Source organism: Scyliorhinus canicula, unplaced genomic scaffold, assembly GCF_902713615.1.
Source record: "Scyliorhinus canicula unplaced genomic scaffold, sScyCan1.1, whole genome shotgun sequence".
NCBI classification, from domain to species: domain Eukaryota; kingdom Metazoa; phylum Chordata; class Chondrichthyes; order Carcharhiniformes; family Scyliorhinidae; genus Scyliorhinus; species Scyliorhinus canicula.
Genome location: NW_024055492.1, coordinates 134,447 through 158,415, shown reverse-complemented (window position 1 = coordinate 158,415; position 23,969 = coordinate 134,447). Strand labels below are relative to the sequence as shown.

At 45.1% G+C, this 23,969-nt stretch overlaps 2 long non-coding RNA genes across 2 annotated transcripts; both read left to right on the top strand.

Moving 5' to 3' along the window:
• The first annotated feature begins 1,417 nt into the window (after positions 1–1,417).
• On the top strand, positions 1,418–2,159 carry LOC119960229. Its single transcript, XR_005459345.1, has 2 exons — positions 1,418–1,549; positions 1,690–2,159. It is a non-coding gene; the product is annotated as an uncharacterized LOC119960229 (long non-coding RNA).
• A 2,017-nt stretch (positions 2,160–4,176) lies between these two features.
• On the top strand, positions 4,177–23,588 carry LOC119960225. Its single transcript, XR_005459343.1, has 4 exons — positions 4,177–4,255; positions 5,008–5,106; positions 21,016–21,127; positions 22,799–23,588. It is a non-coding gene; the product is annotated as an uncharacterized LOC119960225 (long non-coding RNA).
• Positions 23,589–23,969: the final 381 nt, after the last annotated feature.

Genomic DNA, 23,969 nt, shown 5'->3' with positions numbered 1-23,969 from the left:
TCACGTGCACATCCACACATACAAACACAATTCCACACACACAAGTGGGTACACGCATGTACACAGACATATACAACCACATGTCCACACAGATACACAGACATACACAACCAGACAAGCAGGCTGACAGAAGAATATGAAACAGAAATGTAACCAATAACATGTAAATTAGCAGAATTTCACGATGACAGAAATATTTCCATTCAGAGACAATAATCCACACTAACGGACACACGTAGATACATATTAGCTGACTCGTACACACGCTAACACGAACACATATGAATACACATAGAGTCATCAACACACATCAATAGATAGTTATAATCAAACATCAACGCATAAATAGCACCACTGCCGCACAGCACCATAATCCCGGGTTCAATTCCAGCCTTGGGTGATTGTCTGTGTGGTGTTCCCACGTTCTGCCGGGTCTGTTTCTGTTTCCTCCGCGTGCTCTAGTTTCCTCCCACAGTCCAAAGATGTGCAGGTTCGGTGGATTGGCCAGGCTCTATTACCCCTTAGTGCCCACAACGTTAGGTGGGGATACGATGTTCTGGGGACAGGGCAGGGGCATGCGTCCAGGCAGAGTGCTCTTTCGGAGGGTCGGTGCAGACTCAATGGGCCGAATGGCCTCGTTCGGCACAGTAGGGATTATATTTAATGATGATTCTATGAAGAAATACACGCATCAACAAACACACACACACACAAACGCACTTATCCAGACACAAACATTAAGACAATGACATGCATGTTGAACGTACAAAGACACATTAACACTTTCATTACTGGACAGGGAAGTATAAACTTATATTGACATAGGCATTAATATATAAACATAGACTTCAACACACAAACACACACAATAAAACACTCATATGTACACATTAACAGAAGATAAACAAAGTTCACACAGGCGCTGACACACAAATACACAGATCAATACTCATTGACACATGAACACACACAATGACACTTATAAAGACATCGGGACACACAAATGAAGAGTAAAGAAATACGAATTTCGCATCCACACAGACACAAAAGCTAAAGAACAAACACAAACGTCAGGCAAGGGCGGCACGGTGGCATAGTGGTTAGCACTACTGCCTCACGCCACCATGGACCTGGGGTTGATCCCGCTCCTGGGTCTGTGTCCCAGTGGACTTTCCCAGTGACCCGCGGGTCTCACGCCAACAACCCAAAGATGTGCAGGGTAGGTGGATTGGCCAGGCTAACTTGCCCCTTAATTGGAAGAAAAAAGTTACAGAGATCGATTTCCGAGTGTCATGAACTCAGCAGTAGATATGCAATGACAAATATGTTAAATTAGCAGCGGGAGAAAATGAAACGAGAATATTAAAAAACATATCCTGGATTAATAAACAAACTAATTATATTTGGCTCGATCCTCGTAGATACCACAGACAACACCTGGACTGAAGAAAATGAGGATGATAACGGGAACATCTGGACAACCGCTTCCACATTCATCACCCTGTTCTTCCTGAGCATTTCCTACAGCGCTGCTGTCACTCTGGTGAAGGTGAGAAGATTCAATCCACTCACACTTCAAACTGACAGAAGCCGTTTAAAACATCTCTAAATGTTTGATTGATTAAAAACTCTAACATCAGTGTCCCAGATCATAAACATCTGCTTCATCATTTTCTCTCTCTTTTACAGATCAAGTGATGGGTTGACCTTCGGACGCTGTAGATTTCCCTCAGCTGTTTATTATGATCTGTGTGTGACACAAATACAATATCTCCTCTTGGTGACTCTCACAGTAAAATTCTCTCAGTTTATTATTCTGCATCTGTAACTGAGACAATCATGGACAGTATTTCTGCTTTTCAGTTTAAAATGTACGCGATAATTTTGGCTGTAATGTAATTGTAGTTAATAATTTCTCTCAATGTCATGTCTAAATAAGTAACTTACCTCGTACCTTATTTACAACAGTTGCCTTCCCTTTATGTTGAGCTCCTGTTCTCTCTTGTGTCTGTTACAGTTGTACATACATTTGGCAGCTCAGAGGGCATGTGTTCTGTTCTCAGTGTGACCCTCAATCGCTATGTTCCCTTTTGTAAACATCAAAATAAACTTTTGTGCTATATTTTCTCTGAAATTTTAATAAATATTGAATGAAAAATGAAGAAAACAAGTCTAATCTGAACTCCTTTCTCTCAGGTCCATCGGCACCGCTCCATTTCCCCGATTATACAGTTTTCTCCCGTTTCCCAGACAGACATTTCTCACCAGTCCTGTCTGGGATGTGTCTGAACTCAAGGCCCCTCAGTGAAAGAGCGACTGCGCCACCAAGCGGCCCATCCGGGTTAAGACACCTTTACCTTTGCCTTTTTATGGTGAACTCGAGAGGCAGAATGATTTCACAGCTGAAGAATTCCACAGATTCACTACCCTCTGATGGAAGAAATGTCTTCTCATCTCTGTCCTAAATTTGAACCGCGTCCTCTGAGATTATGCCTCTGGCCCTAGACTCTCCCACAAGAGGAAACAAGATGATTTTTCAGGCTGTGTAACTGGTTAAAGCTCTTTCCACAGTCAGTTCACTGGAACACTCTCACTCAGATGTGTGTGGGTCTCGGGGCGTTTCCAATCACACTGATGTTTGAAATCACTTCCCACAGTCAGAACAGACAAACACATTGACAGTTTGTGATATTTAGATGCTAATGAATTGAGTGACTGTCAGATCTTGATATTATATTTGGTTCGAGTTGCCCAGCTGCCAATCCTCCCGTTCTAATGCCTGAAAAAGAAGTTTACAAAAATGATCACCAGAAGAACAGGGTAGAAATTCACAACAGATCATTTTAGTTTCTATCAAACCTTCTTTCCTCTCTTGCTTTCCCCAAGCATGTGGTCCAGTCAAAATAAAAGACCAAAATCAGCTAGAAACCACAACAAAAGTGTGACTGCCTGTGCGGAGTCTGCCTGTTCCCACCGTGTCTGCGTGGGTTTCCTCCGGGTGCTCCGGTTTCCTCCCACAGTCCAAAGATGTGCAGGTCAGGTGTGGCCATGCTAAATTGCTCTCATGTTAGATGGGATTGCTATGTTACAGGGATGGGGTGGAGGTGTGGTCTTAAGTAGGATGCTCTTTCCAAGAGCCGGTGCAGACTCGATGGGCCGAATGGCCTCCTTCTGCACTATAAATTCTATAATTGTATCTCTATGTATTGAACAATCCATGGAGGTGGGAGGGAGGCAGTGAAATGAGAGCCGGAAGGAAGGCACGGGTTACATTAACGAACATGGTATCTTCAGGAGTAGGGAACGAGGAGAATAAAGACGAAAGACAGGAGCAACGGCAGAAGCGGAGGTGAGCGCAAGACGGCAGCGAGATCTGTCCGGGAGAAGCAAGCAACAACACCAACACCAAACCCATTCGAGTATTGCCCACTGTAATTGTTTCTCCGGCACCCGAATATATATTTACCTCCCCAATCTCTCCCCGCTCCCTCCACGTCCCCCCCCCCCCCCCCCCCCCCCCGCCCGCATCAGTCGCTTACTTATGTGTTGTAAATAATTTTGCCAGGTGTACAGAGTTGCTGCTGTTGAGCTGGTGCACAATACCCTACCAGTTATTCTATTTTATTTTTTATTGTATTTTTGTGTGCGTGGGTTTCCTCCGGGTGCTCCGGTTTCCTCCCACAGTCCAAAGATGTGCGGGTTAGGTGGATTGGCCATGCTAAATTGCCCCTAGTGTAAGGTTGATGGGGGGATTGTTGGGTTACGGGTATACGGGTTACGTGGGGTTAAGTAGGGTGATCATTGCTCGGCACAACATCGAGGGCCGAAGGGCCTGTTCTGTGCTGTACTGTTCTATGTTCTATGTTCTTAAATTATTCACTATTTTCTTTTCTTTGGTCTGTTGGGGTGTGTCCTTCTCTTCTATACACGTGTGTGTGTGTATATAGATATATGTTTCTTATCCTGTGTACATAACGGTAAATATACTTTCTTCAAAAACCCAATAAAAAACATTTACCAAAAAAAATGTATTTAACAATCAGCGAGTCAGCCTGAAATCTGCCTCACAATGCCCGGGTGATTGACGGCAGCTCCGGACCAATAGGAAGTGGGGGGGCGGTACTGGAGGGCCGAACGGGACCGGATGGTCCTCCAACCAATCGGAGTGAATGAGGGGCGGGGCCCGCTGTGATTGAAGCATGCGCAGTGTGGGTCATGGCGATGGAGAAGGATGTCTTTTTGAGATCGGAAATCGGTATGAGGCGTTTAACAATACGGAGGCAGCGAGAGATCGCGAGGGTGGGCGGAAACGTTGTTTAAAGCTGTTGCAATCGCAAACATCTGAAATGTTTACGGGACCCAGTTTGTACCGAGCGGAGCTGCAGCTCCTCATCTTCGACTCGGGTTAACGGCCGCCATCTTTATTGCATGTGCATCAGGGCGCATGCGCGTTTCTCATCTTTGTCGGGGCCGATGTTTCAATGAGTGGGAGGAGCTTGTTCCCCATTGTTCGGAATGGAGACAACTTGTCCATCAAACTGGATTAGTCTTTCAGTCCCAATGTCTTATTGATGATGCAAAGCGGTGGCAGAGATGGAAAGAAAAGGAAGCCAATCCTGCTCTCCAGGTTTCACTGTCTCATTGTCCATCCTGCCCGATGTGTCCAAAGCTTTGTGGCCCTGTTCAGCCACATGAAGACCCAGGGCAGAAACACACAACCCTAAGTCAGCATGACCCTCAAATCAGGGGACTGCTGATGACGAGGGTCAGTGTGCAGCGGGGCGGGGGGGGCGAGGCGGCATAAACGGTAATCCTGGACCAGGGAGCAGGAAGAGAGGTCGTTGTGAATTTCTATACTGAACTGACTAATTGATTTTGGAAACTCCTTTTATAGGGGATTAGTCAGGGAGGATTTACAGACAGCAAACTCAAACCAGGAAAAATGCTTATCTTTCCTGAATTTTATTTCTGGACTGACAGTGATGCCTTTGTAAACTTCTTTCACAGGGACTTAGAAAGGGACAGGAAACTCACAATCAATCCTCACATCAAATTCTGACAGCACTTTTCTGGTGATCAGGACCTGGAGATTATTGACATTTGTGTGTAAGCATTGAGTTCAAATCATTACCACACTGTGTAAATTTTCTTCCTCGTATCTCCCCTGTAGATCTTGCTCACAATCTTAAATCTGTGTCCCATAATCCTTTTACAATCTGCTATTGAACAGCTTTTCTTTACCTTTTGCTGGGTTTGCCGTTGTCATTTCCGGTGCCTGGGTCGATGCCGGGAGGTCCATCTGGTTTCATTCCCTTTTCCTGTTTTTGTAGCGGTTGAATGGGCTTGGACCAGTTCATTTCAGATCCAGAAAACAGTTGAAATCTCCTCCAAGAATTAATTGATGTGTATCCATGTTTGGGGGAACAATTCTTTTTACAAATGCCACATTTTCCTAGTTAGGGGCATAGCCATTCACCAGCATCACCAATGTACCCGCCAACCACCCACTGACCACCGTGGTTACACTGCTGCCTCACGGCGCCGGGATCCCAGGTTCGGGTCACTGTCTGTGTGGAGTTTGCACATTCTCCCCGTGTTTGCCTTGGTTTTGGCTCCACAACCCAAAGATGTCCAGGGTAGGTGGATTGGCCATGCTAAATTGCCCCTCAATCGGAAAAAATGAATTGGGCACTCTAAATTCATATTTTAAAAAAACATTAACACTGCAATGAAGTTACTGCGAAAAGCCCCTGGTCACCACATTCCGATGCCTGTTTGGGTACACAGAGGGAGAATTCAGAATGTACAAATGACTTAATAGCATGGCTTTCGTGACTAGTGAGATTAAACCAGAGCACCCGGAGGAAACCCACGTAGACACAGGGAGAACATGCAGACTCCGCACAGACAGTGACCCAAGCCAGGATTTGCACCTGGGATCCTGGAGCTGTGAAGCAACAGTGTTACCCACTGTGCTACAGTTACTACCCCTTAAAACATGTTGCTTGGCCAACAGAAAACATTATCAAAGGGCTTGTCCGGGATTTGAACCCGGGGCCTCTCGCAAATTTCGAAACCAAAACAACCGAAGCGAGAATCATACTCCCAGACCAATGAGCCCCTCAATGAAGGCAGTCGCCTCCTCTGGAGTCTCAAAATGAAAGTCCTTGGACTCATCTGCAACTCGTAGCTTTGCTGGGTAAACCACCCCGAATGGAACTCCTTCCTTAGATAGAGCAGCCTGAACCTTATTAAAGGCCACTCACTTCCTCACCAGCTCGGCTCCCACATCCTGGTAAATCCTCACTCGGATAACTGAGTGAATCCCTTCCCACACTTAGAACAGGCGAATGGTCTGTCGCGGGTGTGACGATGGTGATGAATTTCCAGCTCACATGGAGATCTGAATCCCTTCCCACAGTCCCCACATTGCCATGGTTTCAGCATGCTGCTGGTGTCCTTGTCCCTCTCTAAGGTTGATGATCAGTTGAACTCAAGTGTGTGTGTATCGGGTCTTTTTTCAGTAACGCTGATCTTTTTAAAAAATAAATTTAGAGTATCCACTTTTTTCCCAATTAAGGGGCAATTTAGCATGTCCAATCCACCTCGCCTGCACATCTTTGGGTTGTGGGGCTGAAACCCACGCAAACACGGGGAGAATGTGCAAACTCCACACGGACAGTGACCCGGGGCCGAGATCGAACCTGGGACCTCGGCTCCGTGAGGCAGCAGTCCCAGTCACACTGATGTTGAAAATCTTTTCCTACAGACAGAGCAGACAAACATTTCTTCGTCTACATTCACAGGCCAATGATATTCAGGTCCTGATGAATGGAGTGACTCTGTTAAATCTTGCTGTGAGGTTTGATTTGAGTTTCCATCTGTAAATCCTCCCCTTGTAATATCCTGTAAGAGGAGTTTATAAAAGTCATTAGGGGCAGGCACGGTGGCTCAGTGGTTAGCTGAGAACCCGGGTTTGATCCCGGGTCTCTGTCCATATGGACTTTGCACATTCTCCCCTTGTCAGCATGGGTTTCAATCCAAAAAGATGTGATGGATAAAACTACCCCTTAATTGGGACAAAATACAATTTTGTACTCTATATTTAATAAAAAAAACAATAGTCAGCACTCAGTCCAGGATAGAAATTCTGAACAGACAATTCTACTTTCTCTGGAACATTGTTTGCTCTCTTGTTCCCCCAATGCTGTAAATCCCCGTCCCACATACTCTCCCTCCTCCCTGGGCTGAAATCCAAACCCATTTCACCATCTGCACCATTTCTTTCCTCCAGTCCCAGTTTTCTCCCTCCCTCTCCTCTGCCTGGGTTCAGTTCTCCAGCTTCTGTCTGCAGACTGACAATAAAATCAAAGGGTGTTATTGGGGCCTCCAGCGGGTGTTTGTGAATACTCCCTGTCCACCTCCCTGGGTTTCCTTCCTCCCCACAGACCAGGGCCGCGATTCTCTGGTCCGGTGTCAGAGTGCCGGCGCCAAAACAGGAGTACTTTACTCCGGCGCAGGTTTCGAGACCCGATTCCCGGGTCCTGGGGGGGCCAGAACGGCGCTGAAGTGGCCTATGCTGCTCCAGCTGCCGGTCCCGGATGTACCCCACGTCCATCCCCCACAGGCCGCCCCGGACCGTTCAACCCCGAGGTCCAGCCGGGCCCAGAGCATGTTAGAACAGCGCCGGCGGGACTAGGATTTTTTCAGTTGGCCGGTCGGTCCATTCGGGCTGGAGAATCACGGCGCCGCCGGAGGATCGCCGCTATGGCTGTTTGCAGCGATTCTCCGTGCGGCACAGCACCATGCGCGCCTGCCCGATTTTTTACATGTGGGAGAATGGCGTTGAAGTGGTGTGGCGCAATTCGCGCAGTCCCCTGCCAATTCTCCGGCCCGGCAGGGTGTCGGAGAATCACGACCAGAGTCCTCTGATGATTTGAGCCCAACCTCGAATCACGTTAAATTTCAATTTAATTGGGAAACAAAATTAAATGAAATTTCGTGGCTCCACAAAGTGTTTCCAACTCCTGCCTCCCACCCCGTTAACAGGTGGATGCAATTATTTTTCTTACTGAGAGGGTGGTCTCTGGGGCCATGGTAGTGCTGTGGTTAGCACTGCTGCCTAATGGCGCTGAGAATCCGGGTTCGATCCTAGCCCCGAGTCACTATCCATGTGGAGTTTACACATTCTCCCCGTCTCTGCGTGTGTCTCACCTTCACAACCCAAAGATGTGCAGGGTAGGTGATTTGAACAAGCTAATTTTGCACGTTAATTGGAAAAAAAAGTTGGTTACTCCAAATTTATTTTTAAAAACTCTTTCCTAATGTTTACAATTAAAGGTGTGGGTACCCCAGGAGAGGGCTACATTTCAGGGACAGTAAATGGACAGGTATCCGTCTCATGTTCTTATATGGTACAGATTAGGTATATTAATTACAGTTCCGTAATAAAATTCATAATTATTTCTCGCCATGTACTATAAGACTGTAGCTACATTATAGATTTCCAGTCATCTCTTCCCTCAGAGGGTTGTTAGTCGTTGGATTTCTCTTCCACAGGGACCAGTTGTATCTGGGGGTCATTGAATATATTGAAGCACAAGTTAGACAGATATTTTATTGACAATGGAGTTAAGGGTTATGGGGAACATGTAGGAAAATAGAGTGAAAGCTGAGATGAGGGATCTCTTCACTCGAGGATGTGGTGAAGCTTTGGTATTCCCCAGAGGAATATGGAGCCTCAGCCATTAGGTATGTTCAAGACAAATATTGACAGGTTTCTAGATATTGAAGATATCGAGGGATATGGGAATCGTGTGGGAAAATGGTGCTGAGGTAGATCGGCCAAGGATCTCATTGAATGGTTGAGCAGACTCGGTGGGCCGAATGGCCAACTCTTACTCCTATTCTAATCTCTGCATCCTGGTCAGGAAGCAGTGAGCTGAGCTTGGATCTGTCAATCAACATGAATCAGCCCTTCAGGAGAATTGGGAGGGTGAATATTAGATACAGCAGAGTGAGAATGGAGGGAGATTGTGTCGGATGGAGATTTACAGATTTTGGAAAAGGAGAGAGGAAATTATATTCCATAGGAAGTAGAATTGTCTATTCTGAATTCCTATCCTGTAATAACAGTGATGACTTTCGTAAATTGTTTTTAAAGGATATTAGAAGAGGAGGAATTATAGACAGAAATCTCAAACATCACATCTCGATGTGACAAACTCACTCGATTCCTTCTGATCTGAAAACAACGGGCTCTGAACATCATCGACGAGAAGGAGAAATGTTTGTCCGATCTTTCGGCGTCAAAAGATTTGAAATATCAGTGTGACTGGAAAAGCACCGAGACCCACACAACACATCCGAGTGAGAGAGTTCTAGTGAACTCACTGTGAAAATAGCTTCAACCAGACACACGGCCTGAAAAAAACATCACACCATTCACACTGAGGAGAGACAGTGCACATGTTCTGTGTGTAGACAAGGCTTCAACTGATTGTCCAATCTGGAGAGACACGAGGAGACCCAAAACATGGAGAAACCGTGGAAATGTGCTGACTGTGGGAAGGGATTTAGAGCCCCATCTGTGCTGGAGATTCATCGCCGCAGTCACACTGGGCAGAGGCCATTCACCTGCTCTCAGTGTGGGAAAGGATTCACTCACTTCTTTAACCTGCAGTCACACCAGCGAGTTCACACTGGGGAGAGGCCGTTCACCTGCTCTCAGTGTGGGAAGGAATTCACTCAGTTATCCAGTCTGCATACACACCAGCGAGTTCACACTGGGGAGAAGCCATTCACCTGCTCCCAGTGTGGGACGGGATTCAGTTCTTCATCCAACCTACGGAGACATCAGCAAGTTCACACTGGGGAGAGGCCATTCACCTGCTCCCTCTGTGAGAAGGGATTCAGTGATTTATCCACCCTGCAGACACACCAGCGAATTCACACTGGGGAGAGGCCATTCATCTGCTCTCAGTGTGGGAATGGATTTACACATTTATCCAGTCTGCAGACACACCAGCGAATTCACACTGGGGAGAGGCCATTCACGTGCTCTCAGTGTGGGAAGGGATTCAATAACTCGTCCAACCTTCGGAACCATCAGCGAGTTCACACTGGGGAGAGGCCGTTCACCTGCTCTCAGTGTGGGAAGGGATTTGTTAGTTCATCCACCATGAAGAGACATAAGCGAATTCACACTGGGGAGAGGCCATTCATCTGCTCTCAGTGTGGGAAAGGATTCAGTGATTTATCCACCCTGCGGAAACATCAGCGAATTCACACTGGGGAGAGGCCATTCACCTGCTCTCAGTGTGGGAAGGGATTCAGTAATTCGTCCAACCTTCAGAAACACCGGCGAGTTCACACTGGAGAGAGGCAATTCATCTGCTCTTAGTGTGGGAAGGGATTATATAGAAACATGAAAAGGGAGAGCAGGAAGAGGCCATTTGGCCCTTCGCACCTGCTCTGCCATTCATTATGATCATAGCTTATCATCCAACTCAATAGCTTAATTCCGCTTTTCCCTCTACATCCTTTGACCCCCTTCGCCTTCAGTGCGATATCTAACTGCTTCTTGCAAACAAATAATGTATTGGCCTTAAAGTTTTCCTGTGGTAACAAATTCCACGGGCTCACCACTCTCTGGTTGAAGAAATTTCTCCTCATCTCTGTCTAAATGGTCTCCCCCGTATCCTCAGATTGCGACCTCTGGTTCTGTACACTCCCACCATCGGGAAAATCTTTCCTGCATCTACCTTGTTAAGTCCTGTTCGAATATTATAGGTTTCTAGGAGATCCCCCTCATTCTTCTGAACTCTAGCGAATACAAACCTAACTGATTCAATCTCTCATACGTCAGTCCTACCATCCCAGGAATCAGTCTGGTAAACGCTCGCTGCACTCCCTCTAGAGCAAGAACATCCTTCCTCAGATAAGGAGACCAAAACTGCTCACAATATTCCAGGTATGGCCTCGCCATGGCCCTGTGTAATAACAGCAAGATATTCCTGCTCCTGTACTCGAATCCGCTCGCAATGAAGGCTAGCATAGCATTTACCTTCTTTACCGCCTGCTGTAGCTGCATGCTTACCTTCAGTGACTGGTGTACAAGGACACCCAGGTCTCGTTGCTAATTCCCCGCCTCTCCTAATCTATGGCCGTTCAGATAATAGTCTGCCTTCTCATTTTTGGTACCAATGTGGATAACCTCGCATTTCTCCAAATTATACTGCATCTGCCATTCATTTGCCCACTCACTCAACTTGTCCAAATCACACTGAAGGATCTCTGCATCCTCCTCACAGCTCACCCTCCCAAGCAACTTGTGTGATCTGTAAATTTGGAGATATTGCATTTTGTTCCCACATCTAAGTTGTTAATATATAAGTGGTGCAGCTGCCTCATGGTGCTGAGGATCAGGGTTCAATCATGCCTGGGTCACTGTCTGTGTGCAGTCAAGTTCTCGATTTTGCGTGGGTCTCACCCCCATAACCCCAAAGATGTGCAGTGGAGGGGAACTGGCCATGCTAAATTACCACTTCATTGCAAAAATAGAATTGGGTACTTTAAATTTGAAAAGAAAAATCATTTATATATCTTGTGAATATCTGGGCCCAGGCACCGATCCCTGCGGTACCCCACTAGTCACTGCCTGCCAGTCAGTTTTTTATCCATCTCAAGAGACGACCCCTAATCCCATGTGCTTTCATTTTACACACTAATATCTTATGCAGGAATAAGTCGAAAGCCATCTGAAAGTCCAAATATACCACATCCACTGGCTCTCCCTCGTCAACTCTACCAGTTACACACTTGAAGAATTCCAGTAGATTTGTCAAGCATGATTTCCCCTTCATAAATCCATGCTGGCTCTGTCCGATCCTGCCACTGGTTTCGAAGTGCTTTGCTATAAAATCTTTGATAATGGATTCTAAAATTTGCCCCACTGCCGATGTCAGGCTTACTGGTCTATAATTTCCTGTTTTGTCTCGAGCTCCCTATTTAAATAGTGAGTTACATAAGCCACCCTCCAATGTGCAGGAATTGTTCCAGAGTCTATAGAATCCTGGAAGATGACCACCAATGCATCCATTATTTCTAGAGCCACTTCCTTAAGTACTTTGGGATGCAGATTATCAGGCCCTGGGGATTTATCAGCCTTCAATCCCATCAATTTCCCCAACACAATTTCTCGAATATTGATCTCCTTCAGTTCCTCCCTCTCACTAAATCCTGCCTTCCCCAACATTTCTAGCATCTAATTTGTGAAGCCAGAAGCAAAGTATGTATTTATTTGCTCACCCATTTCTTTGTCCCCTATTATACATTCCCCTGTTTCTGACTGAAAGGAACCTACATTTGTCTTCACCGATCTTTTTCTCTTCACATACCGACAGAAACTTATACAATCGGCCTAATTTCCTGTTTTGTGCCATTCCCAACATCACCACTGCAGTTTGGGGGTCTATATACGATGCCCACTAATGTTTTTTGCCCCTTGGTGTTTCTCAGCTCTACCCATACAGACTCCACATTATCGGAGCTAATATCCTTCCTCACTATTGCATTAATTTCCTCTTTAACCAGCACTGCCACTCCACTGCCTTTTCCTTTTTGTCTGTCCTTCCTAAATACTGAAGATATTCAGTTCCCACCCCTGGTCATCCTGCAGCCATGTCTCCATAATCCTGGTTATCTCACACCCGTTTACATCTATTTACACAATTCACTCGGTTATGCCGTCTGCAGTCACACCTGGGAGTTCACACTGGGGAGAGGCCATTCACCTGCTGTCAGTGTGCGAAGGGATTTTGTAATTCATCGCACTTTCTGAGACACCAACAAGTTCACAACTGATCCAGGGATTGGATTCTGCTGTTATTGTTTCTGTTCTCAATTACATCCAGGACTGCATTTTGTTCATTCTGTTGGTCAATGGGGATGGTCAGAGGGTTTCTGCTGGACTGGCCGGTCTCACGGCTTCTCCCCCAGTGGGCTGATTCTCTCTGAGCCTTCTTGCGAATATCTGGTTGCACATTTCACATGGATCAAAGAGTGAAAGGGAGTTTGGAGGTTCATAGATCATGGAATTTACAGTGCTGAAGAAGTCCATTCAGCCCATCGAGTCTGCACCGGCCCTTGGAAAGAGCATCCCAACCAAGCCCGCACCTCCACCCTATCCCAGTAACCCCACTTAATCTTTTTTGGACACTAAGGGCAATTTATCATAGCCAATCCACCTAACCCGCACATCATTGGACTGTGGGAGGAAACTGGAGCACCCGGAGGAAACCCACGCACACTCGGGGAGATCGTGCAGACTCCACACAGTGACCCAAGCCGGGAATCGAACCTGGTACCCTGGAGCTGAGAAGCAGCTGTGCTAACCACTATGCTACCATGCTCTTCAGGTTAGAAGATATTTCATTACCATTTCTGTTTTGAAATCCCCCAAATCATGCCACATTGCCATGAAGATGGGCTATGGTGGTTACATGGATCTTTTGTTTAATTTGTCTTGGTGCTTCTCACAGACGAAAACTATCAGGGTATGAGGGGAAGTTGTCTGATGTTCACTGGGAAACTACATTACATAGTATGGTGGGAGACAGGCAATCACTAATATTTATGGAATTATTACAGATTTACATGGGAATCGGTTAGCTCAGTTGACTGGATGGCTGGTTTGTGCTGAGTGACACGAACAGCACAGGTTAAATTCCCATACCGGCTGAGGTTAGCCATGGTTTGTCTCAGTATTTATGCTCCACATGACCCTCCACCCGCCCCTCTATATAACCCCCTCCCCCCCACCATCTCCCTCTATTCCTTTCTCTCTCATGTATGTATCTAGCTTTACGTTCAATGGATTAATGCTGTTCACCTCAACCACTTGCTGTGGGAGTGAGTTGCACATTCTCACCACTCGCTGGTAAAGAGGTTTCTGCTGAAATTCCTATTGGATTATTGAATTCCTTCATAATCTGAAAGACTTCCTCCAGGTCACCCATCAGTCTTCTCCTTTCCAGAAAAAAGCAGCCCCAGACTTTCCTGGGTGTTAAATGCTCTCAGTTCTGTATATTATGAACCTTTGTTGCACCTTATCCAGTGCCTCTATTTCCTTTATCGAAATGGATATCACCAATGTTGCGTGTCGCGTCTTTTCGTCCGACGTCATTTCGTCCAACGACACTTCGTCCACGTCTTTTCGTCCAACGTCTTTTTGTCCGCCCGTCTTTTGGTCCAACGTCACTTCGTCCAATTAACCAATTGCAAATCAACTCCGTATAAAAGCATTTAATTGATAGAAAGCAGGCACAATACAGCAAGTGAATTTAATTGCTAAAATGCAAGTAATTGATGAAATTCAAGTAAAATACAAGCTTAAAAATGCAGTTAAAAAGTTAAAAAATCTAAAAATGCAGTTAAAAAGATCTAAAAGTTTACTACTGATGAATTCCCGAATTTACTTAAAATTGATGTAAATTGTGAGCAACATTCCTCAAGAAATCAATTTTCGCTGTGGGATCCTTTAACGAGGCTCGTTAAAGGGGAGAGAACGATAATAACTATCCTTTAACGAGAGAACGATAATAACTATCCTTTAACGAGGCTCGTTACAGGAAAGAGGCCGGTAATAAAGATCCTTTATTGTATATTATGTGCATTAGAGAAGATTTCCATGTACAAAAGTTAAAGTGGAGTGGTGCTACTAAGCAAGTTACTAAAAGTCAAGTTACAAAAAGTCTTTGACAAAAAAAATCATCCAGCAAAAACACGTAAAAAGTCACAAAAAATCTTTGACGAAAAAAATCACCGGACAAAATGACGTTGGACCAAAAGACGGGCGGACAAAAAGACGTTGGACGAAAAGACGTGGACGAAGTGTCGTTGGACGAAATGACGTCGGACGAAAAGACATAGCACCCCAATGTTGACAGTGTTCCCAGTGTAGTCTAACCCCGGTTCTAAACAAGCTGAACATTTCCTCCGTGCTTTTCAATTCTATCTCTCTAGACTGGAACCCTATATATAATTGCCCCACACTTTGGGAAAGATGTGAAGTTCTCAGAGACGGTGTCGAGAACATTTACGAGAATGGTACCAGAGATGAGGGACTCCAGTTAGTTGGAGTGACTGGAGCAACTAAATTTCACTCCTGAGATCACAGCATCTGGAGGGTGAGGAATGGGGCCATTCAGCCCTTTGGGACAGTGTCGGCTCCCTATGGAGGAAGCCAGTCTGTCCATTGCCCCGTTCTATCCCCAAATCCCTGTGAGTTTATTTCTCTCAATGCCTGTCCAATTTCCTATTGAAATCCTTCTGTCATCTCTGCATCTCCTACCCTCATAGGCAGTAGGTTCCAGGTTGTTACCACTCCCTTTACATGTACACAAGGCTGTTCGAGCACAGAGGAGTCTATTTGGCCCATTTTTCCTATGCCAGCACTTTGTACAATGACCCATTTAATCCCAGAGTTCGGATATTTTGTTTTCATTTTCAGAATGCATCAAATTCCCTTTTGGAAATTGCATTCCAATGAGATTCCAGCACCATTTATCGACAGTGCATTCCAAATCACAAAAACTCGCTGTGCTTTACAACAAATAATTGTGCATATTGTGTGTGTGGATTTTCACAGAGTATTCAAAATGGTGTCAATGACGTGGGTATTAGACAAAATTAAGACTCAATCTTTATCAATGATTCTGGTGAGGACACCGAGTGTAATATATGTGGACAATTAGAATACATGTACATTTCTATAAAACCTCTCGACCACTGAACCTCCTAAAGTGTTTTAAAGCCAATGGAGTACTTTTGAATTGAAACATACTCACTGTTGTAATGTAGGAAGCTGTAAGTACACATGTGTAATCACATTTAGTTTTGAAATTGTTATTTTCATAGTGTATTCCCTGTCATTAGTAACATGGTCAAGGAAGCCCTTTTATACCTCGAACATGCAGCTTCCTGCAGCCATTTCACCTTCTGTACCTTTTCTGTATTAACCACATTGATTTCACAGCAAAAAGCAATAATTAAATTCATGATTATTCAGTAGTGAACATAGATTATCATACATGAATTGGTGTGTGAGGTAGTTATCTTGTAAAGACTAGTTCTTTATTTTAAAAAGTAACACTTCCAACCAAAATGTTTCCAGAAACTGCAGAGCTATCAGAATTTGTTTGAAAAAATAAATTACTTTATAATTTTGAGAAGTTACAAGACATCATATTCTGCCAAGACTATGTGGGCTGGGCAGAGGTGTAATGGTATTGTTACTGGGCTAGTAATCCAGAGACCCAGGTTAATGCTCTAGGGATCTGGGATCGAATCTGCCTATGACAGTTTTTGAAATTGAATAAAAGTCTCAAATTCAAAGTCTAATGTTGACATTGTTGATCGTTGTAAAAACCCGTCTGGTTCACTAATGTCCTTTATGAAATCTGCTCTCCTTTTGTGGCCTGTCCTGCACATGACTCCAGATCCACAGCAATGTTGGGGTTGATTTGTAAGTCTCCTTAAATAGCCTCACAAGACACGCAGTTCAAGGGTAATTGGAATGAGCAGTAAATGCTGGTCCAGCCAGTGACGCCCACCTCCCATTTAGAGTTTTAGAACAGTACAGCACAGAACAGGCCCTTCGGCCCTCAATGTTGTGCCGAGCAATGATCACCCTACTCAAGCCCACGTATCCACCCTATACCAGTAACCCAACAACCCCCATTAACATTATTTTTTAGGACACTAAGGGCAATTTAGCCTGGCCAATCCACCTAACCCGCACATCTTTGGGTGGGAGGAAACCGGAGCACCCGGAGGAAACCCACGCACACACGGGGAGGACGTGCAGACTCCACACAGACAGTGACCCAGCCGGGAATCGAACCTGGGACCCTGGAGCTGTGAAGCATTGATGCTAACCACCATGCTATCGTGCTGCCCTTTAATGAATAATTTTTAAGAAGGTTCATTGTTCAATCTGAAGACTAGTAAGAAACTGTCTCTTTGATTGGATTTGATTAATTGTCACGTGTGTCGAGGTACAGTGAAAAATATTGTTCTACATTTCCAGACAGATTGCTCCATACATGAAAATACATAGGACATACAGTAAATATACAATGTAAATACATAGACACAGACAGCGGGTGAAGCATATGGATTATAGTACTACTCAGAAAAGAACCAGTGTATCTTGTATTAACCAAATGTATTAATTAAAAATTAGTGTATTAATTAGTTTGTAACATGATTAAATAAGTAGTGATCCTTAATTGAGTGACAATTAATGAAACTTTTTTTATTCATTGGACATTGGCGTCGCAGGCTGTGCCAGCATTTATCACCCATTCTTATCGATTCCAGGCTTGGGTCACTGTCTGTGCGGATTCTGCACTTTCTCCCCATGTCTGCGTCCCCACGTAGACATGGGGAGAAGGTGTAATCTCCACACCGACAGCCACCCAAGGTCGAAATTGAACCTGAGTCCCTGGCACTGTGAGACAACAGTGGTAACCATTGTGCCACGCTAACAGTTGACACTGGTGAGATTTGAACCCACAACCTTTGAATCCCTTACTTGCCATTAAGTAGAAGTCCAACACACTATCCATTGTGCTACAGAGTCATACATATCCTTTAATCCCTTTAGCCCCAAGAGCTGTATCAATCTCCTTCTTCAAATTGTACAATGTATTGGCCTCAACGACTTTCTGTGGTAATGAATTCCACAGGCTCGTCACTCTCTGGGTGAAAACATTTCTCCTCACCTCAGTCTTAAAAGTTTTACCCCTTATCCCCAAGCTATGACCCCCTAGTTCTGGACTTCCCACCATTGGGAACATTCTTTATGAATCTACTCTGTCCACTCCTGTTAGAATTTTATACGTTTCTTTGAGATCTTCTCATTAAAAAAGAGATAGAGAAGCAGAATTAGGCCATTCAGCCCATCGAGTTTGCTCTGCCATTCGACCATGGCTGATATGTTTCTCATCCCCTTTCTCCTGCCTTCTCCCCATAACACCTGAGCCTCTTATTAATCAAGAACCGATATATCTCTGTCTTAAAAAGACTGACGGGCATGGCCTGGTGCCACATGGCCATCAATTAATTTCCTTTCCCCCAAGAGAAATCAAGGACTTGACACAGTGTGTTTGAGACAAAGCTGATTTATTTCACAAACAACAAGATATTAAACACTAGCCCAGCTCAGTTACAGGGAATCGAAATAAACCCCAATTGTCAGATTGACAATGGTTCAGTTCTGGGTGTGATTAGCAGTGGCAGTAACAGCAGAATCAATACTTTTCAGATGAACAGAGGGTAAATATAAATTGGTTTGACAGTTCAGGAATCATCAGTGGCATCTTATGATATGGAGAAATGAGCTCAACAATTCTATGAACTAAAATTTAGTCTGGCCTGGTGTCACCAAGCTGAAATCCAGTCTTTCTCTGACACATTATTCTTTTTTTTTTTTTTTTTTATAAATTTAGATTACCCAATTATTTTTTCTATTAAGGGGCAATTTAGCATGGCCAATCCACCTACTCTGCACATTTTTGGGTTGTGGGGGCGAAACCCACGCAGACACGGGGAGAATGTGCAAACTCCACACGGACAGTGACCCAGAGCCGGGATCGAACCTGGGACCTCAGCGCCGTGAGGCGGTTGTGCTAACCACTAGGCCACCGTGCTGCCCTTGACACATTATTCTTAATGACATATCTGACAGGTTAAGAGTGAAAAAGTCAACTGTTTAGCAGTACGGGGAAGAGGCAGGTTTGTAGATGTTCTACGGTGTTACAAACTGGATCGTTGGATCTTATTCTGTCCCATCTTACATTCAGCTGACAGTAAAATGACTAAAATACTGCAACATACAGGCAGTTGGGGACAACGGTGAGATTGCTGCTCAGATTAGTTAAAGTCTCCATATTGTAAAATAGATCTAGAAGGACTGGAGAAGATGCAGGAAAAGATATTTGAATTATGCCTGGACTGGCAGGTTACATCCAGTAAGAAAGATTGGATAGGGCATAACTTTTTCTTTGGAAAATGGAATGAAGGATGACCTGATCCTGTAAGACTATGAACAGGTTTGATATGATAGACAAGTGGAAGATGTTTCCACTGAATAAGAATAAATATGAGTTAGTGATTGATTAATCTAATGTGCAGTTCAGAGGGAGATCACTCACACACTTCACATGTGCAAAGGAATTTCCTCAGTTTTCCCACTAGTTAACACTCCAACTTTAAAAGCCCAGACAATTTGATCCAATTGCAGCACATTGTTATGGACGAGGGGCAGTTTAACTGTTCTGTCCAGAAGACAAAAATCACTGTTCACCTGAACCTGCTCAGACCCCAACATGTTAACAACTCACTGTCCGTGTTTGGTCTGTTGTCAATCACACCCAGGACAGACTCTGGTGGAAGGGCCTGTGCTCTTTAGTTGCTGTATTAATTTATTTAATACATTTGTTCCCTTGGCCCAACGGTACCAAATGTAATCGGTTGGCAAAGCATAATTTTTATCATCAATATCTATTTCAATGGCAGAATTAGTACCCAACATGCATTGTGGCCGAGAATGTGCTCTATCCACATTACAGAAGCTCCCCACACATGCGCAGAGTCCGGCTGTGTCCGGCGCATGTGCAGTTCAGGTTGTCGCTGACGGTGCGAGGAGCGGGATAGAAACAATCGAGCGACTTTCAGGATTGGAGTCAGTGGGTGGCCGGGGAGCAATAGAAGCTGCGGAGTGAGCCGGGAGGCTACATAAATACCCCGTGGAGGCTTCAACTCTCGAGTAAAATGTTAACGGTCCCGTCTTAAACAGCACCGAACAGAGTGAGAGCTGAGCGGTGACAGGCCCGGGTTACCGGCCGCCATCTTTACAGAGTACAAGGTGCCGCAGGGCGCATGCGCTGAGAGCCTGGACCGGATACCAACTCTCCCGGATTGACTGACTGGAGTCTCCAGGATTTTATTTTGTTTGGAGTCACTGGCTGGGCCAACATTTATTGCCCATCCCTAATTTCCCTGGAACTGAATGGCTTTCAAGACCATCTCAGAGGGCATTTAAAGGGTCAACCACATTGCTGTGGTTTGGAATCGTGTCGGCCAGACCAGGTAAGGATGGCAGATTTTCTTTTCTATTCATTCACGGGATGTGGGTGTCGCTGACTGGGCCAGCATTCACTGCCCAGCCCTAATTGCCCTTGAACTGAGTGTATCTCAGAGCATTTTAAGAGTCAACCAGATGACTGTGCATTTAGAGTCACATGTGCATAGAACATATAGTGCAGAAGGAGGCCATTCGGCCCATCGAGTCTGCGCCAACCCATTTAAGCCCTCACTTCCACCCTATCCCCGTAACACAATAACCCTTTCGAACCGTTTTTGGTCACTAAGGGCAATTTGTCATGGCCAATTTTTTATTCATTTTCATTTAATTTCAATTCATTTGAATCCACCTAACCTGCACGTCTTTGGCCTTTGGATGTCGGCCAGACCAGGTAAGGATGGAAGATTTCCCTCACTGAAGGACATGAGTGAACCAGATGGGTCTTTGCAACAACCAACAATCGTTTCAGGGTCTTCAGTAGACTTTAAATTAATTCAAATTTAACCTTCTGTCTTGGTGAGATTCATGCCTGTGTGGCTGGGAAATCATTAGGACAGTAAAGAAGATTTTAATGTAATTTTCTTTGAACATTTCTCTTCAGCGGATATAAAAATATTGAAAATGGGATAAAAGTTGATTGGCTGACAGCCAATCACTGTCCTGTAAGGTAATGAGTCCTTTTGCTTCCCATTTGGCCGAGGAAGGCAGCGTGTCACAAGGATGGATGTGTTCACCGATTAATGGCTGGAGGATGGGGGCAGGTCATGTGATCAAACCTCCAGGAATACATTTAATCAAAGTTGGCGAGGAGAGAATGTTGTGAATTTCTATCCTAAACTGACAGTGAGGTTTCTGTAAATTTACAGGATACTGGAAGAGGTTTAACAGACAGGAACGCAAACCAAACGTCACATCGCAATCTGACAGAGTCACTCGATTCATCAGAACCTGAACATCAGCAGCATCTGGGTGTGGAAGGTAAAAGGTTTGTCTGTTTTGTCTGTGAGGGAAGATTTCAGGTCTCAGTGTGACTGGAAAAGCCCCGAGATTCACAAACCCTGGTTAGACCAAACCTGGAGAACTGTGTTCGGTTCTGGGCAACAAACCTGAGGAAGGATAGAATGGCCTCCGAGGGAGTGTAGCACAGATTTACCTGAGTGAGATCTGAACCCCCCGGGGTTAAATTACAAAACTAGATTATACAAGAGAGTCAGAGATATGATGATACAGAGAATGGCATTCGGCCCATTGAATCGATACTGGCTCACTGCAGCAATCCAGTCAGTGCCATTCTCCTGCTCTATCCCTGTATCCTCGCAGGTTTATTTCCCTCAGATCCAATTTCCTTTTGAAATCAAATGATTCATGTATTATTTTCAAACTCCCTCATGGGCAGCAAGTATCACGTCATTGCCGCTCGCTGTGTAAAAACATATATCTCCTATTACCTCATATCTCCTGTATCTTTTACATACAAACTGGGAACAGGCCACTAGGCCCCTCGAACCTGCTCAGCATTCCTGCCTACCCATGATAACCTTTCACCCCCTTGCTCATCAAGAATCTATCCAGCTCTGCCTTAAAAATATTCAAGGACTCTGCTTCCACTGCCTTTTAAGGACGTGATTGCCAAAGTCCTGCAACCTTCAAGAGAATGAAAAATCCTCATCTCCATCTGAAATGGGTGACTCCTTATTTTGCAACAGTGATGCCCTATTTGTCGATTCTCCAACAAGAGGAAACATCCTCTCCACATCCATCCTGTCAAGACCCCTCAGGATCTGATATAGTTCAATCCAGGTTTTACCCAAAACTTTAAATCTGTGTCCCGGCTGCTTGTCCGATCAGTGAATGGAAACAGAGTTTCTTTGTCCACCCGATGGAAATCTGGCATAATCTTGTGTCCCTGAATCAAATCTCCCCTCAACCTTCTTTGCTGGAACCATTCTGGTAAATCTCCTCTGCACCTTCTCCGTGAACCTTCACATCCTTCCTAAAGAGTAGTGACCAGAGCTTTATAAAGATTCACAGAATAGAATTAGAACCATAGAATTCCTACAGTGCAGAAGGAGGCCATTCGGCCCATCGAGTCTGCACTGATTCTCTGAAAGGGCACCCTGCCTCGGCCCACACCCCTACCCTGTCCCTGTAACCCCATAGCCCCACCTAACCTGCACATCCCTGGACACTAAGGGCAATTTATCACGGCCAATCCACCTAACGTGCCCTTCTTTGGACTGTTGGAGGAAACCTGAGCACCGGGTGGAAACCCACGCAGACACTGGGAGAAAGTGCAAACTCCACAGAGACAGTCACCAAGGCTGGATGTGAGGTAGCAGTGCTAATCACTGTTACCAGAAGCATAGTTTCAGTATCAGTATTTCTATTTATGAAGCTCAATGTTGAAATTGGATGTTTTGCCAACTACTCTCTTATCATGTCTTGTAGATATACAAAATCCCTCTTCACCTCTCTCTCATTCCTCCCAAAGAGGCCAGTTGGGTTTTTATAACAATCCAGCCGTTTTCATGGTCACTTTTTCCCAGTGCCGGCCCCACAAATGACCAGGTTCATTCAGCTCAATTTCACAACCTGCCTTTGTGTTTTTGTGGGTTCTCTCTCACTCCCTATTTTCTGTTTTTAAATCAGTTTCACAGGGTGTTCGAAGGAGGCTTCAAAGTCTGCAGAATCAAACCAAGCATCACATCAGGATCTGACAGAGTCCTCAATTGTACATATGCTGAATATCATCGTACTTGGAACATGGAAGGAAAAAGCATCGTTCACAGTGGGGAGAAACCGTCCACGTGTTGTGTGTGTGGACGAGGACTTGCTCGATCATCAGGCCTCAAAAGCCACAAATGCAGTCACACTGAGGAGAAATTGTGGAAATGTGTAGACTGTGGGAAAAGATTCACTTCCCCATCCAAGCTGGATACTCATCGACGCAGTCACACTGGGGAGATACCATTCACCTGCTCCAAGTGTGGGAAGGGATTCACTGAGCCATCCACCCTGCAAAAACATCAGCGAGTTCACACTGGTGAGAAACCATTTACCTGCTCAGAGTGTGGGAAGGGATTCACTCAATCATCCCAACTGCAGACGCACCAGCGAATTCATACTGGGGAGAGGCCATTCGCTTGTTCCAAGTGTGGGGAGGGATTCACTCAGTCAGCCGACCTGCTGAGACACCAGCTAATTCATACTGGGAGGAGGCTGTTCATCTGCTCAGATTGTGGGAAGGGATTCACCGCTTCATCCTCCCTGCGGAGACACCAACGTGGCCATAGGTAACCACAGTGATTGGATTTTGCTGTTACATTCAGGACTGAATGCATATGTTCATTTGGGTCTCTTTCTGCTGATAACAAACTCCACCCAATTTACAGGGGCTAATATTCTGGCTAAAAGTCAAATAAATTAGATTTGTGCGAAATATACCGTGTGCGGAAACATTTTAATATCTCTGACACAAGTTAGTTCCTTTTGAAGTACTCTCGCTCTCCCCGTCTCTTCCATCCTCACCTCCAACAAGAAGTGTGAGGAGCCTGTGGAGCTTCTTTGTGACTGAGATTGAGTCAATCCGATCAGCTGCCTCTACTGCTTCCCTCCCTTCCACGAGCCCACCGGACCAAACTGTCTCTAAATTTCATCCTTTCCCGAGCCCTGAACCCACATCTTTCTCTAGTTTCTGTCCCATCTCCCCTCATGCCCTCTCAGAGCTCATCTTGTCCATGAGACCCAGCTCCTGCTCCGTCGACCCTATTCCCACTGAGCTACTGATCAGCCAACTACCCTGTGTCCACTGATATTGTCA